General features: G+C 34.0%; 1 protein-coding gene across 2 annotated transcripts in view; it reads left to right on the top strand.

The window, feature by feature from the left end:
- LOC144980539 (uncharacterized) overlaps positions 1–12,500 on the top strand; it is a 343,011-nt gene that overhangs the window by 51,959 nt on the left and 278,552 nt on the right. For both annotated transcript variants that reach the window (XM_078928199.1, XM_078928200.1), the window contains exon 2: positions 12,373–12,430. The gene's annotated coding sequence lies outside the window, so the exon portion shown is untranslated. The remainder of the gene's footprint in view (positions 1–12,372; positions 12,431–12,500) is intronic.

Below are 12,500 nucleotides of genomic sequence, written 5' to 3'. Positions count from 1 at the left end.
GAAAAGTAATTAGAGAGAGAACGTCATGTTGGCTGTGCGCATGCGTCTCTCGTCCTCGCGCTACTCTTCCGCTACTCTCATTCCCTATATCTAATTTAGTAAGGAATTGTAATTGAGAAGAAAAAAAACTGAAATTCGATGGAGTTTTAGAAAACTTTCCAGTTTGGTATCTCTTTGTCTTGTTTGTGGTGGGACGTTTTTAGTCCCGTCTAATCTTGTTATTGAAATGGTTTTTAGACGATGCAAAGAAGATAAGATGAATAGTTTTAAAATTGTATTGGTAAATATTATCCTTTCATTTAGGTCTGTATTCGCAATACTTGTTGTTGTTATTGTTGTTGTTATTATATATATATATATATATATATATATATATATATATATATATATTTATATATATATATATATATGTGTGTGTGTGTGTGTGTGTGTGTGTGTGTGTGAGGGAGAGTAAGGTAGAGATAGAGAGAGGGGGAGTAAGAGAAAGAGAGAGACAGATATAGCTAGACAGATAGAGATAGATAGATAGATAGATAGAGAGAGAGAGAGCGAGAGAGAGAGAGAGAGAGAGAGAGAGAGAGAGAGAGAGGAGAGAGAGAGAGGGGGGGGGGGGGGGATATAGAGCGTTTTGGAAGGCAGTTGAGTTAAAAATGTTTTTTTCATGTTTATTGGAGATATGAGATAGCATAGACTTTGCTGACGAGTACCCAGCATTTTTCACATTGTTATTTTAATTAAATTTAAATACTTTTTATTGGCATCTGGTTGGTTGTAAGACCGAGCGAAAGATAAAGTGAGTAATTGTGACTCATATATATATAACAAACGACGTTTCGTACTTTTTTTTGGGTATATATATATTTTTTTAAAATATTTTTTATTTATTTATTTATTTATTTATTTATTTATTTATTTATTTATTTATTTATTTATTTATTTTTAATAATTTTTTTTTTAATTTTTAATTTTTAATTTTTATTTATTTATTTATTTATTTTTTTTTTAATTATGCCTTTTGCGCCACGATATCATAAAATATCGTCGCCTGGGAATTCCACGAAGGAATATAGATAACTCATCAAACAAGATGTCTGATGTCAACAGGAATCACCCATGTTGTCCAAGTGAGCAAATTGGGGGTTAATAACCTTGCTCAAGGAAAAAAAACGAAAGTGCCTGAAGCGGGGCTCGAACCCGGGTCATCCAGGTCACAGTGCAATGCCTTAACCACTCGGCCACTTCGCCCCCCTATATATATATATTAGATTGCCCCCCTCCCCCCAAAGAAAGGCCAAAGCCGAAACGTCGTTTGTTTAATGTTGTACCTTTATATATGAGTCACATTTACTCACTTTACTCACTTTATTTTTCTCTCCATCTTATTAACTCATTAATTTAGGCACCTCTATTTTTTGGTTCGTTGTACGTCAACGGATCATAATAAAATGTGAATTTATTGACATTTCTGCTGTTTCCTGGTAATATTATTGTAACTCATATTATCCATACAAGCTTATCAATTTTCATACGTTCAGGACAGCGACATCTGTTATGATGTCTTAGATTCTGAGTCATCCGACGTTGTTGTTATGATTATTGAATTCGAGATGGTTGAAATACAATTTCAAAAGTTTGCTTTGATATTGGATTCCGTACTTCCGGCTCGCCTGTACTTTCCGGTTGAGATTTTTAAAACCAGACAATGACAAAACGCCTTGTTGACATTTTGACGAGAAATACTTTGACGTCAAAAATGGATTGGCATGCATAGATGACAATGGTCAATAGGCTTCAACAGCCGTGGCGTCACTTCCCTCGTAATGACGCATAGTAACTTAGTAACTGGTTCTAAGCTATCGGAACAATGGCGGACGCCCTTATGAAATATTTCTTCTCCGACGAGCATAAAAGTGTATCCAGAGGAGAAAAACATTATAAATCTGATCATGTTTTGACTTTTATACATTCTGATCACAAGACATGTGAAAAAGTCGGGCGTTGCACTGTGACGAAGCTTCGGGGCCGGTTCGTGACTGTACACGAATGCGGCGATGAATTTGCGGGTTGGATAGATTATCATCATAATATTGTAGTGTGAGGCGAATAGCAACTGACTGCTGCCAGTAAGTGCACGTAGAATAGACTTTATAGAATCAGCAGAGGAAATTTGAAGCTTAAAAACACTTAAGGGTATTGCTTCTTAACAAACTCAACCCTAACACCGACTATATCCGTAGTTGACCCAGGTTACTTTTACCCCATGCCTATTTATCACTTTTATCTAAGACAAATTATAGGCGTAGTATCAAACCTAATGTTTTTAGTTTTTGTATGTTAAAGATAGTTGAATAAAACTATCTATGTACATGTTGATATTTCTTTTCCAATTTTGAAAAGTAGCAAAAGTCTCTAGGATTGAGTGAGTTAAGGCAAACAAGACAAGTATCTATTTATTTACTCATTTATCTATTTGTTTATTCATTTATCTATTTATTTACTTATCTATCTATTATCTATTTATTTATCTATTTATTTATTCATTCATCTATCTATACTGCCGTTGTTTATATAAATAAACAAAGTATATGGAATTGTAACCAAATGGCACATACTGTGTTCTTCTATAAAACAGCAGTGTATATTTATCTATCTGTTTATTTGTTTATTATGTGAACATGCGATTTGACAGTGAGCATGATGTACAGAGAAGTGGTAAGACCTGGAATGAGATAAAAAAAAGTTAGCTCATGATAGAGAAGGATGGAAACTGTTTGTCTGTGGCCTATACCTGACCCAGGGTGAAAAATGCAATGATGATGATGATGATGATGATGATGATGATGATGATGATGATGATGATGATGATGATGATGATGATGATGATGTATTTATTTATTTATTTATTTATTCATCCATTTGTATATTAATCTATTTATTTGTTTATTATGTGAACATGCGATCTGCCACTGAGCAGCGCGGTGTATTTGTCACTCCATTACGGTGTCCTGGTTACAATGTCTCTCAGGAAAACCCCGAGAACTATCATACGATATTCCGGAGACATTCCTGGCTGAGACATGTTGTTGTGTGCGGCAGTGCGCATGGTGAAAATTTTTGTTTGCGTTTTTTTTTTGCGTTTTTTGAAAGCCCAATGTCTTTTGAGCATTTTAATCTTTATTTGAAGCAAATCGGGCGATTGTTCATGAAGTTATCGTCATATATACATGGGCTAGGGTGGGAAACCCTAATTTTGAGAAAATCGCTTCAAAAGTTGACAAGAGTTGGTATTAAGTAAAATAATTACATTGTTTAAAAAAAATTAAATAAAATATTTGGGAGTAGAATTCAATTAAAATATTTCATCAAAATGTAGGAAAATGTTTGATTTAATGATTTTTGGTGAGAACTCATTTTCCATAAAAATTGACCTCTTGACTAAAATAGTAACATAGTAGTTATCGTAAAAAAAAAACAACAAAAAACAAAAAAAAAAAAAAACAGAAAAAAATAAAAAAAATAAAAAAGCAACACTCTGCCGTACTCTAAAAGAAAAACACGTCGCGAAGTCCCGGGTTTGAAAGTTTTGCCAAGACGAGAGTCATTTTAATTAATCGATCAACTTTTGAAAGACGAGTTTTCTGGCCAAACTGTTAAGTCCGTAGTTTTTCCAGGGGTTTCGTGCGGCTATGTGATCTAGTGGTATGGTTGCGTAGTTGCACACATATGTAATGGCTTGTGATCGTATAGTGGTGTTTTTGATAGATGGTAGTATTATCCTTTGCGTTGTGTTGTAGATGTTAATAATGACGAAAGAGTTCAAGGGCCGGTGATGATAATTGAATGCACAATATCAAGACATTCAAATAAAAGTCCAGATTCCAAGTTTCATTTCTTACAGTTTTATTTGTTTGTGATAAATTCAAAATCCAAATCATGATAAATTCCAAATCCAAATCAAATAGCATGGTCATAATTCAATCAGTTTCATAAATTCCAAATCCGTAAAATCAGTCCACATGTAAAGTCAATTTTGCCTAAGTAACCATTTTCAATATACGTGGAATATTTCTAAGTCCGTAAAAGCAAATAAATGATGGTGAGCACAAAAGGTTTAAAGTGTGCAGCTCATGGTCAAGTTGAATCCTACCGTTTTCCTCGAAACATCCTCTTTTATCCCTATCAAAATTTTACCCACAATTCCATTGGTTCCACGCCCCCTTGCAGTTTTGACAGTTCCCTGTCAGTCTATAATCCAACCCCTAAGAGTAAGACCAAATCATAATCAAACCTGAAACGTCAATTCCTACATATTGGTGTTAAACCCCGCCTTTTATGATATAATATTACTTTTGGTAAACGTTAGTTCAGTACGCCCAAATAATCTGTACGCCCAAATAATAAATTCCAACTATAATTTGATGCTATTATCCCCAATAACCAAGTAACACCGATCAAAGAAAGTAATTTTCTAGTACTCAATATAATGACCAATCCTTTAACTTTGGAACGTAAAACTGTCCTAGACTACTCAATATAATGACCAAGTTTAACTGATATACAAGCACTGTGAACTCATTAAACCCACTTGCTATAAGCTAACTCTCTTACATACGCCCCTTTCTTAGAATTTAAATTGACTTTAAAACAATTTCAATTCAAAAAAAAATTACAGTGAGAGATTAAATATATATGTAATGTCCAACTAAAATGTAATAAATAAATGTTTAAAATGATAATACTTATACCAGTTAAATATTTAAAAACTTTAAACTTTAAATTCAAAAACACCAAAGTTGATTACAACATTCATATATATCAATTATAGGTTTTATAGTATTACAACATTGATAAATTCACAAACATCAAATTTGATTACATCTAAATAGATATATATATCGATTATAGATTTTTTTTTTCTTTCAAATTACAACATCAACAGTAAGGTATCTATCATTTAAAAGTGATTAAAATTTTAATTTACCAACACGAAAGTTGATTAAACATTTATATATTTATCGATTATACTTTTTAAGGCATCACAACATCGAAAGTAAGATATCAAGTAATTAAAAGTTCAAAGAAAAAAATATCTTTTCACCTTAAATTCCATCTTCATAGCAATAAAATTGTTTAATTCTCGTCATATCCCATCACACATAAATATTATTGCGTGAAAAAGGATGGTTCAAATTCCATTTGTGATATACTCACGTTGTCTTATTCAATCTCAAATTCAACTCTATACGACATGGGTGATAATCTCAGCTTCCATGTATGTCTACTCATTTACTGACATATCAAAACCAGTACCTTGTATATTCCCTTATATTGTATGATTCCATTTAAACAACATTATTACATTAATTCCTACTTATAATATGTGGTACAAATAATGTATTATAGACATCTAGATCCATATACGAAGGATTACATTTCAATTAGTAATAAAAAAAATATTTAAAAATAAATCATAATAATAGCATTATCATCATTTTAAAATTCAAGTTGAAGTTATTATCATTCATTGTTCATTGTTGATGTTTCAATTTTTTAAGCTTTTTAAGTCATCAGGGTGTAGTTTACAACTACATTGATATCAAATTGTTCTTTGTGGTCATCCATCAGAGGTCACATTTCTCAGTAATCCGTTCGTTTTGAGAATGGTCATCCTGTAAAAATTGTCAGTAATTGTTAATTAAGTCATTGTCTCCATTAAGAATGAGTTTTCATGTAATGAAAAAAATATATCAACTATAAGAGTTGAGGTGGTTGTATCTAGTCTACGTGTTGCATTGTTGTGTGTGTTGTGGTCACTGAATAGCCCAAGTGTCATAAATTCACTTTAATTATTGTTAATTAATTAAAAACTTTTTCCTCTGTAAATGTCTTCGAATTATCACCATAATGTCTTCACATTCAAATATTTAGTGTTTAATAAATAATCAGACATTAGTCTGTCCGACTTGTTCACATCACATATTTAGTGTTTAGTAAATAATCAGTCATTAGTCTGTCCGACTTATTCATATTTAGTACAGTGTAAATAACTAAATAAGTAAAATCTAACACAGTATGTGATTGTGGGCTGTTACTAAAGTGACCAACTTTTGCAATTAGTGTGTTGTATTTGTTCGAGTCTTTTGAATTGGGACGAAAAAAGACTCTACAGGTAGCAAACGTATGCTTAACCTGTTGGGTTGTTTCTTGGTCTTGTGACGTCGCTGTAATCCATTCATCTCCGGCATCTGGGTCGAGTCTCCTCGTTGATATTTGTGGTTGTCTTGTGTATATGTTGAATCTCATTGTAGATGAAATTGTAAAAATTCAAGATTAACTGTGTGCGAGATCTTGAATTTAAATGAAGTTTGACTTATCCAGCAAGTCAAAAGAAAGTTGTGAACTCAGCCATGTGTTGACAAAGAGTTCGTGTGTAGTAGTCGACAGAGGTCGTGCATTGTAATTGTCTGTGTTTGTTGATCGAGTTTTGATGAGGTGGCATGTGAGTACACACCAGGTAGATGATGTAATCTGTAGAGTACCGGTGGGTGACGTGAGTCCAAACACCAGGTAGATGATGTAACAATAACGTAGTCTAGTAGTGTATGTAGTAGGGTCGAATAAGGTCAACAATATTTTCGTTATTTGAACGCAGGTTGTTGAATATCATACGATAATGAATCCAAGGAAATCGCTCATGTGGCGTTTTGCGATACTTTTTCCTGCATTGTCTTATATACATATATAGCCTTTATCTTTTACAATGATACTAAGACAGGCGTTATTATAATATTCAATGTTTATAAGTTGTAGATATGGGTGCTGCACACTTGTATATTGACATAAGTTTAAATTTGAATACGCTCACCACTGAATATGATGGAAGTAGTATTGTTCACAATTGGACATCATTTTTGTAAAAACAATCGTATCTTGAACGTTTATGTAATTATTGACATCGTACATCGTTGGGTATTGTTGTCGTAGAAGTAAATACAAGTAATCCAATTGTTCAATAAAGAATGTAAATATAAAAAGGTTCATGGAAGAAATCTGTGTTGATACAGATATTATTTTATGAATTCTGTCAAGTTTGTATAAGTTGAAAGGTACGATGTAATTGAGGTTGCTGTGTAGTTTGTAGTCTGTAGATTGTGTTGATTCTGGACGTATCAATGACGTAGTGGTTGTCGAGATTGTTACTCCATTTCAAGGTATCCGTGGATAGACCAAAGGGATTAAGACATTTCCAGACCTCTGTTGTGGCTGTGTTTGAGTTGCCTCTGTCGTTGTCGCCGTCATTAGCGTTTCAGTCACTTCCGATTCATCAGGTGTGTCTTGTTTTGACATCGCCATTACTTCAGTTGGGTTCAAACTTGAATTTTCCCGCTTACTCAATCCCTTTCCTAACCATGATAAGACTTTAGGCACAATTATATCCCGTTTTAACAAGCCAAATTAGATACATAATGTTGCGTAGTTGCACACGTATGTAATGGCTTGTGATCGTATAGTGGTGTTTTTGATAGATGGTAGTATTATCCTTTGCGTTGTGTTGTAGATGTTAATAATGACGAAAGAGTTCAAGGGCCGGTGATGATAATTGAATGCACAATATCAAGACATTCAAATAAAAGTCCAGATTCCAAGTTTCATTTCTTACAGTTTTATTTGTTTGTGATAAATTCAAAATCCAAATCATGATAAATTCCAAATCCAAATCAAATAGCATGGTCATAATTCAATCAGTTTCATAAATTCCAAATCCGTAAAATCAGTCCACATGTAAAGTCAATTTTGCCTAAGTAACCATTTTCAATATACGTGGAATATTTCTAAGTCCGTAAAAGCAAATAAATGATGGTGAGCACAAAAGGTTTAAAGTGTGCAGCTCATGGTCAAGTTGAATCCTACCCTTTTCCTCGAAACATCCTCTTTTATCCCTATCAAAATTTTACCCACAGTTCCATTGTTTCCACGCCCCCTTGCAGTTTTGGCAGTTCCCTGTCAGTCTATAATCCAACCCCTAAGAGTAAGACCAAATCATAATCAAACCTGAAACGTCAATTCCTACATATTGGTGTTAAACCCCGCCTTTTATGATATAATATTACTTTTGGTAAACGTTAGTTCAGTACGCCCAAATAATCTGTACGCCCAAATAATAAATTCCAACTATAATTTGATGCTATTATCCCCAATAACCAAGTAACACCGATCAAAGAAAGTAATTTTCTAGTACTCAATATAATGACCAATCCTTTAACTTTGGAACGTAAAACTGTCCTAGACTACTCAATATAATGACCAAGTTTAACTGATATACAAGCACTGTGAACTCATTAAACCCACTTGCTATAAGCTAACTCTCTTACGGTATGACACTCGCTTTCGGATCGGAAGTCAGTCCTGGGTTCGAGCCTCGCGCTCGGCGCAGAGTTGAGTCCTTGGAAAAGACTCTTTACTCACATTCTCTCACCGTACTCAGGTGTAAAATGAGTACCTAGCCGTTAGCAGCGTTGTCTTTGTCCGAAAAAAATGTAATATCGCCTAACAGGCATTATGTACCTTCCTACATGTTAAATGTTGTTGTTGACCAGGGACCCCTTGTAAAGCGCTTTGAGCACATTTAGTGAATATTGCTCTATATAAAAGCTCAGTTTTTTTTACATATGTGACCCTTCGTCTCAAAACGGTATTAAGTCGGGATGATTAAGTTACTGAAAATTGAATTTGTAGCCAGAAGTATTCGCCTTAAGTTGAGTGTATATGTTTTATTCAGGAGAAGAAATATCATATTTTAGAGTGCTAAATACCAACGTTTCATATTTTTGACCTGTTTAACTATAATTTAACTTTTTAGCATCTGGTCCATCCCGACATAATACCGTTTTGAGACGTTGGGTCACATATTGAATCATAAAGTTGCGTAACTATTTATTTTGTAGCAGAGTGTAAAGGCAGATTCTAAGGATTAAGGGGCGTAAAAAGAGCTAGGATGGATGACATTTCTTGACCACCAACATTTATTTAGTCTAGAAAGGGGCAGCGTGGCTCAGTGGTACGGTGTTTGCTTCCTACCCGAAAGGTACCGAGTTGAATCACCCGTCGCTGCGCTGTGTGGCCTTGAGCAAGTCACCTCGCCCTAGCTCACTTTGCGGCGGTGCTCTGCGGCTGACACCTGGGTTATTCCAGTCTTCCCTAAGAAAAGACCCTAAAGACAAATTTCCATTTCGGGATGAATAAAGAGAATTTTATTTATTTATTTATTATTTTAAAAAATAAGATGCCATCATTCTGAAATCTGATGATCTGTTGCACAATGTATGTATCCAGTCACCCGGAGGACGGGTTTAACACTTCCAAGAAGATTGGAACCAGTAATTTGACATCAAACTCTTGTTGTTCCTTGCTTGATTTGCTATATAAATAGGTGAAAGTACACCCTCGTTTCAAACTCTATCTCCATGGATATTTTCAGGTTTAGGGGATGTGCTAGATAAGAAACCGGAAGCGTTTAAAACGTTCCAGTCAACGTATACTTATTTGCAGGTCTTATAACCCAAAATGTGGTGAGCTCAACACCAAATCGGAGATAAATATTCTAACCCCCCCCCCCCCCGCACCACCTCCCCACCCCCTCAGAGGTAATGATAAAATAAGAAAGGAGGAAATAATTTTATCTGTCCTTCAGCGAAAATAATGAATCCCCAATGTCACAAATTATATTTGCTTCACTCCATCTTGCCAGATAATTATTTTTCAAGTGGCCAACAAATTATTCTATAAGATTGATTAAAAAAAAAACAACCCCCCCCAAAAAAAAACAAACCAAAGAAACCCAAACAAGCTTGAAAACAACCCCCCCCCCCCCTCCAATAATCACAAACAAAAAGAACCCCCCCCCCCAAAAGAAAAAAAAAACACCAAAAAACCCCCCAAAACAAAAGAACCCCAAACAAACAAAAAATACCAACAAATAGAAAACAAAGAACCCCCCCCCCCCATAAAAAAAATCCCAAACAAACAAAAGAAAAGAAAAGAAAACAAACACAAAACGAAACAAAAATAAAAAAAAAACACCCCACAAAAACAAAAAAACAAAACAAACAACAAAAAAACAAAAACAAAAGAAAAAGAAATCAAAAAAAAAAAAAAAGAAGAAGAAAAATAAAGAAATGCAAAAAAAAAAAAAACAAAACAAAAAAAACAAAAAAAAAACAAAACAAAACAAAAAAAACCCCAACAAAACCAATCCAAAATAATAATAAATTAATAAAAAAATCAAAAGAGCAAATAAAAAAAAACATTCCCGAGGGCGGGAAAGTAGACAGAATGACCATGAATGGAGAAGGAGAGACAGACTACAGGATGGAAGGTTTTCCCGAACGGAGAACACAGCACAGAAAGACAACAACAGCAGGATAGAGACAAGAGAAAATGAGTGGATTGCTAGAATTCTCAAGCCCAATCGGATTACAGCGTGTTTTGTAGCAAAACCTGGGGATTATCCTATGAGGTTCTATTGACTTCTTTGACGTTTCATGCCAAAAACACATTTTTCTCAATTTGGCCAGAAAGATTTTACTTGAAATCGTCTTCTTCTTCTTCTTCTTCTTCTTCTTCTTCTTCTTCTTCTTCTTCTTCTTCTTCTTCTTCTTCTTCTTCTTCTTCTTCTTCTTTCTTCTTCTTCTTCTTCCTTCTTCTTCTTCTTCTTCTTCTTCTTTTTTTCTTCTCTTTTTCCCTTCTTTCTTCTTCTTCTTCTCTCTTCTTCTTCTTCTTCTTCTTCTTCTTCTTCTTCTTTCTTCTTCTTCTTTTTTCTTCTTCTTCTTCTTCTTCTTCTTCTTTTCTTCTTCCCTCCTTCTTCTTCTTCTTCTTCTTCTTCTTCTTCTTCTTCTTTCAGCTTACCCGCATTTTGAAGGGTTGCCATAATGAATGCCACATCTCCATGTATCTCGGTTCAGAGCATCATCTTTCTCCAGGCCCAGTTCTTTCATATCGTCCTTTACCTTATCCATCCCTCTAGTCTTTTGGCGTCCCTTTTTCCTCTTTCCCGCTAATTGTATATCCAATACTTTCCTCCTTCCCACGTACTCCCTCCCTCTCTCGTCTCTTAACATGTCAGAACCATTTCAATATATCTTCTCTCATCTTTATTGATACAAAGATTTTACTTGACGTATTATCTGAAAAAGTTGTATAGATAGTATGCGCTTGGCTAAGAAGCTCACAACATTGCTATCCGGAAGTATAACGGACCAACACACAAAACTGTGTGTAACCATAAACTTTTATAGTCTGGTTAATACAGTTTAGTGAGAAGTACTCATAAACATGGATGGCAAAAACAATGACAAAGACCTGAGTGACGTCAACTTCGTTCTATCTATAGGACACAGTGCTCTGTCAAAGAAGAAAGAAAGAAAAAAAAAAAATAAAATCAGTCAGCTTAGTCTGGGGATCAAATCTCAGACTTTCTGATTACGGGTCAGGATAAACTATGTGGTTGTAATGGGTGGTAATCAGGAGGTCTGAAGTTCGATCCCCAGTCTAGACACGTTGATGTTTTTGCATTTTTAATCCATCCTTTGTATTTATCCTTCTGTTTAGTCCGGCATTGATTTACCTAATTTGTCATTTTGATACTTTTTTAAACTTCTTTTTTTAACCTCAGGAATGGGAGACACCCAATGTTTGTCGTCACTTTGCCAGTTTAAACTTATCTCCATCTTTTAAATACGACAATAAACATTTTGATACTTGGAATACTATAGATGTATTAAAATGACACCCTAGCTATCTGTCTTATCTTATCTATCCATCCATCTATATACATATATATATATATATATATATATATATATATATATATATATATATATATCCCTCTCTCTATCTATCTATCTATCTATCTATCTATCTATCTATCTATCTATCTATCTATCTATCTATCTATCTATAGATTGATCAAAAATCAGTCAATGAATCAATCTATCCATCTATCTATCCATACCTTCTATATATTTTTCAACCATCTATCTATCTATCTATCTATCTATCTATCTATCTATCTATCTATCTATCTATCTATCTATCTATCTATCTATCTATCTATCTATCTATCTATCTACCTATCTACCTATTTATCTATCTATCTATCTATCTATCTATCTATCTATCTATCTATCTATCTATCTATCTATCTATCTATTTATCTATCTATCTATCTATCTATCTATCTATCTATCTATCTATCATTAATATATTGATTGTGAAAATTGCTTTATCTCGTCCATGACGCAGAGTATTTACATCGAACTGTAACGATAAATTTACGAAAACCAAACCTGCAACTTCTTATTCTTCTTTCACCAGATGATGACCCAGTTTGAAGTGGAGGCTTTACAAGTGGTATAACATCTCATTCATGAAGGTATGTATCATAATGGCCGAGGAAATCAAATAGGTAAAGGAAGAAAGTGTGTGTGTGTGTGTGTGTGTGT

Source organism: Berghia stephanieae, chromosome 10 (genome assembly GCF_034508935.2).
Source record: "Berghia stephanieae isolate SIO BIC M18660-M18661 chromosome 10, UCSD_Bste_1.3, whole genome shotgun sequence".
NCBI lineage: Eukaryota > Metazoa > Mollusca > Gastropoda > Nudibranchia > Aeolidiidae > Berghia > Berghia stephanieae.
Note: the sequence above shows the minus strand (reverse complement) of the source record. Positions and strands in the feature narration are given on the sequence as shown.